Source organism: Aegilops tauschii, chromosome 4 (genome assembly GCF_002575655.3).
Source record: "Aegilops tauschii subsp. strangulata cultivar AL8/78 chromosome 4, Aet v6.0, whole genome shotgun sequence".
Lineage (NCBI taxonomy): Eukaryota > Viridiplantae > Streptophyta > Magnoliopsida > Poales > Poaceae > Aegilops > Aegilops tauschii.
In genome coordinates, this window is record NC_053038.3 from 54,855,183 (window position 1) to 54,862,473 (window position 7,291).

The window sequence follows — 7,291 nt, forward strand, 5'->3', positions numbered from 1 at the left end:
GGTTGCCGTCATACCAAACACAATGAACCCATCCGTGCTGATGCCGACTCGAGGATGCCTCGGATCTGCCGCTTTGTCACCATGTAATTCATCAAAAAATTTCCACGCAACACCATCCGATGTGTGTACAATCATCAGATTCCCATCTGCATCTAGTTCGGTTCTTTTGCCCGTTTTGTGCCATGTCATCTGTCTGGCCGTCTCTTCGACCATGAAAAGACGTTGAAGTCTTGGTACGATTGGCATATACCGAAGAACACTAACGGGGATTTTGGTCTGTGTCTTCTCACCCATACTGTTGTCTACCACAACATACCTGGAAGACTTGCAAATGGGACAATAGTTCAAGTCCGCATAGTCAAGCCTAAACAAGACACATCCTTTCTCACAGGCATGTATCTTATCATAGGGCATCTTCAGTGCACGGAGGATTTTGTCCGACTAGTACAGGTTTGCAGGCATTACATGGCCTTTGGGTAGAAAGCGTCCAAATACTGTCATCATTGCATCGTAGCATTCTCTGCCCAAGTTGAACTGAGCCTTCAGAGCCATTACTTGTGAGATGGCATCCAACTGGCAAAGCTCAGTGTGCTCATGGAGCAGACGTTTTGAAGACTCCAACATTTCATTGAAGGCCTTTGCAGATTCCTCCATCTCCTCGTCCGAATCCCGAGCATCATCGAAGTCTTGCACCATGTTTTCCATCCCGGTACCATGCTCGTCGGTGCGACGACGATCCACCTCAGCTCTCGGTCACGTTGGGCAGACTCACCATGAAATGTCCACACCATATAATCGGGCGTAAAACCACTCTTCTGCAGGTGTTTGCCCATTTCAGCCTCTGTCCTCTTTTCCCAATTGCCGCACCGTAAACAGGGGCACCAGGTTTTCCTCTGGCCATTTGCAAATGCGGCTCGCACAAACCCCTTGGTTTTTGTGAACCATTCAGTGCTCCATTTGTTCTGACCAGTGTGACCGGTGTACATCCACGCACGATCACTCATCTTGACTTTCAGAGCTACTAGACACACAACAAATATATATATATATATATATATATAATTCACCATGTATATATTCATCAGTTGATCTACTTTGTCAATTTTATTACGTCCATGCAACCTACACTCTAATAGGTAATGATAGGTCCTAATCCCACCCGAGTATGTTTAGATTGGGTTCATTTTCCCATGCTATGCTCCGGATCCTACGCAAAATTTCGGCAGCACCTCCCCGCTGTTCTCCTGATACACGTCTCTGCAATAAACAGAGAGGATGTGTACCGGAGAACAACAGGGGAGGCATTGACGAAATTTATGCGTCGGATCCGGAGCAAAGCATATGGGAAAACGAACCCAATCTAAACATACTCGGGCTGTCCATGGATAGCGTTGGACAATTCGAAAGAATCAAGGTTATAAATATGCAAATGCATGCATATTTATAACTACGACGCTTTCGAACGGGAGACACATATTGGTTATGCATACTGATGATTCAAGACACATATATAGCTAGCTATCAAGTTTCATCGGAATAGATCAAATAATTAATGGGGGAGGAGGACATGTCATTTGTGCTCACCCACGAACGAAGGGGCAGAGCTCGTCAAACGCACGGCGAGGTCGTCGAACACCAAACCTCGCAGCGATGAAACAACTGCACATTTAAAACTACCCGATCAACACAATTATATATGATGTTTTTCATAACAAAATCGAAAGATATATGACCTAACTAATAATTCACAAATATATGACCCCGTCGGCTTCTGGAAGGCCAAAGAACACCTTTTCGGGAGGTGTCGGGGGTCGGGGTGTCGTGTCGGTCTCGGGGTGCCGTGTCGGGGTCGGGGTCTCGGGGTCGGGGTGCCGGGTCGGGGTGCCGTGTCGGTGTCGGGGTCGGGGTGTCGGGTCAGGCTCGGGGTCGGGCTGTCGGGGTCGGGGTCGGGGTCGGGGTCTCGGGGTCGGGGTGCCGGGTCGGGGTCGGGGTGCCGTGTCGGGGTCGGGGTGTCGGGTCAGGCTCGGGGTCGGGGTGTCGGGGTCGGGGTGTCGGGTCAGGCTCGGGGTCGGGGTGTCGGGGTCGGGGTGTCGGGTCGGGGTGCCGGGTCGGGGTGTCGGGTCGGGGTGCCGTCTCGGGGTCGGGGTGCCGGGTCGGGGTCGGGGTGCCGTGTCGGTGTCGGGGTAAGGGTGGGTGTGGTGTCAGGGTGTCGGTGTCGGGGTGTCGTGTCGGTGTCGGGGTCGGGGTCTCGGGGTCGGGGTGTCGGCTCGGGGTGCCGTGTCGGTGTCGGGGTCGGGGTGTCGGGTCAGGCTCGGGGTCGGGGTGTCGGGGTCGGGGTCGGGGTGCCGGGTCGGGGTCGGGGTGCCGTGTCGGTGTCGGGGTCGGGGTGTCGGGTCAGGCTCGAGGTCGGGGTGTCGGGGTCGGGGTCTAGGGGTCGGGGTGTCGTGTCGGGGTGCCGGGTCGGGGTCGGCGTGCCGTGTCGGGTCGGGGTTTTTTCCTCTTTTTTCCTTTTCTTCTTCTTCCTATTCTTCCTTTTCTTCCTTTTCTTCCTTTTTTTCCTTCTTCTTCTTCTTCTTCTTCTTCCTCGTTTCCTTTTTCCTCTTCTTCTTCTCCTCCTCTCCTCTTTTTTCTTCTTCTTCTTCCTCTTCTTCTTTTTTCTTCTCCTCCTCCTCTTCTTCTTCTTCCTTTCCTTTTTCCTCTTCTTCTTCTCCTCCTCTCCTCTTTTTCTCTTCTTCTTCTTCTTCTTCTTCTTCTTTCCTCAAACTAAACTAAACCTAAAACTAAACCTAAAACTAAAACTAAACTAAAACTAAACCTAAACCTAAAACTAAATCTAAACTAAAACTAAAACTAAAAAGGAAAAAAAACAGAAAAAAAAACAGAAAAAAGGAGGGGGGCTCACCTGGGGCAGGGCCGGTGGAGGAGGGGGGCGGGGCGGTGGAGGAGGTGGCCGGGGCGCGGGGGCGGCCTGGGGCGGCGCGGGGCGCGGGGGGCCGGGGCGCCGGGGCGGCGGGGGGCCGGGGCGGGGGGGCGACGGGGCGGTGGGGCGGCGGGGGGCCGGGGCGGTGGGGCGACGGGGCGGCGGGGGCGACGGGTGGTGGGGCGACGGCGCCGGGCGGCAGTGGCGACAGGGCGGGGGACCGGTGGGGCGGCGGGGTGGTGGGGCGACCGGGCGGCGGCGAGTGGTGGGGGCGGCGGCGCGCGGCGGGCGGCGGCGGTGGTGGGGTGGGAAGTGGTGGCGGGGCTCAGCGACGAGAGAACAGAGTAACGGGCGGGGGGGGGGGGGTACGGGCCGTTAGGTAGTGTCCTCTTTGCCGTCCGCCCTTTTGCCTCTTTGCCGTCTGTTGGCAGACGGCAAAGAGGTGGGCCGTTAAGTTTTTTCCAAATGGGCGGGGGGTGGGGGCCACCTCTCTCTTTGCCGTCTGCCAGCGGACGGCAAAGATTCTTTGTCGTCCGCTGGCGGACGGCAAAGAGCTCGCAGATGGCAAAAAGCTTCTTTGCCGTCTGCCATTTCTTAGCCGTCTGCTTTTGGGTAGCTGATGGCAAAGAGCTTCTTTGCCGTCAGCTAGCAGATGGCAAAGAGCTGGCAGATGGCAAATTAGCTGATTCCAGTAGTGATGATCAAATCATATTCATGCTCAACGCAAACACCAAATAACACTTATTTAGTTTCAACACTAATCCCGAAAGTATAGGGAGTGTGCGATGATGATCATATCAATCTTGGAACTACTTCCAACACACATCGTCACCTCGCCTTTTACTAGTCTCTGTTTATTCTGCTACTCCCGTTTTCGAGTTACTACTCTTTAGCAACTGAACCAGTATCAAATACTGAGGGGTTGCTATAAACACTAGTATGTACACATCAATAACATGTATATCCAATATACCTTTGTTCACTTTGCCATCTTTCTTATCCACCAAATACTTGGGGTAGTTCCGCTTCCAGTGACCAGTCCCTTTGCAGTAGAAGCACTTAGTCTCAGGCTTAGGTACAGACTTGGGCTTCTTCATTTGAGTAGCAACTTGCTTGCCGTTCTTTTGAAGTTCCCCTTCTTCCCTTTGCCCTTTTTTTGAAACTAGTGGTCTTGTCAACCATCAACACTTGAAGTGGTCTCGTCAACCATCAACACTTGATATTTTTCTTGATTTCTACCTTCGTTGATTTCAGCATCACGAAGAGCTCGGGAATTACTTTCGTCATCCCTTGCATACTATAGTTCATCACGAAGCTCTACTAACTTGGTGATGGTGACTAGAGAATTCTGTCAATCACTATTTTATCTGGAAGATTAACTCCCACTTGATTCAAGCGATTGTAGTACCCAGACAATCTGAGCACATGCTCACTAGTTGAGCGATTCTCCTCCATCTTTTAGCTATAGAACTTGTTGGAGACTTCATATCTCTCAACTCGGGTATTTGCTTGAAATATTAACTTCAACTCCTGGAACATCTTATATGGTCCATGACGTTCAAAACGTCTTTGAAGTCCCGATTCTAAGCCGTTAAGCATGGTGCACTAAACTATCAAGTAGTCATCATATTGAGCTAGCCAAACGTTCATAACGTCTGCATCTGCTCCTGCAATAGGTCTGTCACCTAGCGGTGCATCAAGGACATAATTTTTTCTGTGCAGCAATGAGTATAATCCTCAGATCACGGATCCAATCCGCATCTTTGCTACTAACATCTTTCAACATAATTTTTCTCTAGGAACATATCAAAATAAACACATGGAAGCAACAACGCGAGCTATTGATCTACAACATAATTTGCAAAATACTATCAGGACTAAGTTCATGATAAATTTAAGTTCAGTTATTCATATTACTTAAGAACTCCCACTTAGATAGACATCCCTCTAATCCTCTAAGTGATCACGTGATCCATATCAACTAAACCATGTCCGATCATCACGTGAGATGGAGTAGTTTCAATCGTGAACATCACTATGTTGATCATATCTACTATATGATTCACGCTCGACCTTTCGGTCTCCGTGTTCCGAGGCCATATCTGTTATATGCTAGGCTCGTCAAGTTTAACCTGAGTATTCCGCGTGTGCAACTGTTTTGCACCCGTTGTATTTGAACGTAGAGCCTATCACACCCGATCATCACGTGGTGTCTCAGCACGAAGAACTTTCGCAACGGTGCATACTCAGGGAGAACACTTATACTTTGATAATTTAGTGAAGGATCATCTTATAATGCTACCGTCAAACAAAGCAAGATAAGATGCATAAAGGATTAACATCACATGCAATCAATATAAGTGATATGATATGGCCATCATCATCTTGTGCTTGTGATCTCCATCTCCGAAGCACCGTGCTTGTGATCTCCATCTCCGAAGCACCGTCATGATCACCATCGTCACCGGCGCGACACCTTGATCTCCATCGTAGCATCGTTGTCGTCTCGTCAATCTTATGCTTCTATGACTATCGCTACCGCTTAGTGATAAAGTAAAGCATTATATGGCAATTGCATTGCATACAATAAAACGACAACCATATGGCTCCTGCCAGTTGCCGATAACTCGGTTACAAAACATGATCATCTCATACAACAAATTATATCACATCATGTCTTGACCATATCACATCACAACATGCCCTGCAAAAACAAGTTGGACGTCCTCTACTTTGTTGTTGCAAGTTTTACGTGGCTGCTACGGGCTTAGCAAGAACCGTTCTTACCTACGCATCAAAACCACAACGATAGTTTGTCAAGTTGGTGCTGTTTTAACCTTCGCAAGGACCGGGCGTAGCCACACTCGGTTCAACTAAAGTGAGAGAGACAGACACCCGCCAGTCACCTTTAAGCAACAAGTGCTCCGAACGGTGAAACCAGTCTCGCGTAAGTGTACGCGTAATGTCGGTCCGGGCCGCTTCACCTCACCATACCGCTGAACCAAAGTATGACATGCTGGTAAGCAGTATGACTTATATCGCCCACAACTCACTTGTGTTCTACTCGTGCATAGCATCAATGCATAAAACCAGGCTCGGATGCCACTGTTGGGGAACGTAGTAATTTCAAAAAAATTCCTACGCACACGCAAGATCATGGTGATGCATAGCAACGAGAGGGGAGAGTGTTGGCCACGTACCCTCGTAGACCGACAGCGGAAGCGTTATCACAACGCGGTTGATGTAGTCGTACGTCTTCACGATCCGACCGATCAAGTACCGAACGTACGGCACCTCCGAGTTCTACACACGTTCAGCTCGATGACGTCCCTCAAACTCCGATCCAGCCGAGTGTTGAGGGAGAGTTTTGTCAGCACGACGGCGTGGTGACGATGATGATGTTCTACCGACGCAGGGCTTCGCCTAAGCTCCGCAACGATGTTATCGAGGTGTAATTTGGTGGAGGAGGGCACCGCACACGGCTAAGAGATCAATAGATCAATTGTTGTGTCTCTGGGGTGCCCCCCTGCCCCCGTATATAAAGGAGCAAGGGGGAGGCAGCCGGCCAAGGGGAGAGGCGCGCCATAGGGGGGAGTCCGGGAGTAGGAGAAGGGAAGGGGGAAGGAGAAAGAAGGAAGGGTGCGCCCCCCTTCCCTAGTCCAATTCGGACCAGACCATGGGGAGGGGTGCGGCCACCTTTTGAGGCCTTTCTCTCCTTTCCCGTATGGCCCATTAAGGCCCAATACGAATTCCCGTAACTCTCCGGTACTCCGAAAAATACCCGAATCACTCGGAACCTTTCCGAAGTCCGAATATAGTCGTCCAATATATCGATTTTTACGTCTCGACCATTTCGAGACTCCTCGTCATATCCCCGATCTCATCCGGGACTCTGAACTCCTACGGTACATCAAAACTCAATAAAACTGTCATCGTAACGTTAAGCGTGCGGATCCTACGGGTTCGAGAACTATGTAGACATGACCGAGACACGTCTCCGGTCAATAACCAATAGCGGGACCTGGATGCCCATATTGGCTCCCACATATTCTACGAAGATCTTTATCGGTCAGACCGCATAACAACATACGTTGTTCCCTTTGTCACCGGTATGTTACTTGCCCGAGATTTGATCGTCGGTATCTCGATACCTAGTTCAATCTCGTTACCGGCAAGTCTCTTTAGTTGTTCTGTAATACATCATCCCGCAACTAACTCATTAGTCACAATGCTTGCAAGGCTTATAGTGATGTGCATTACCGAGTGGGCCCAGAGATACCTCTCCGACAATCGGAGTGACAAATCCTAATCTCGAAATACGCCAACCCAACAAGTACCTTTGGAGACACCTGTAGAGCACCTTTATAATCA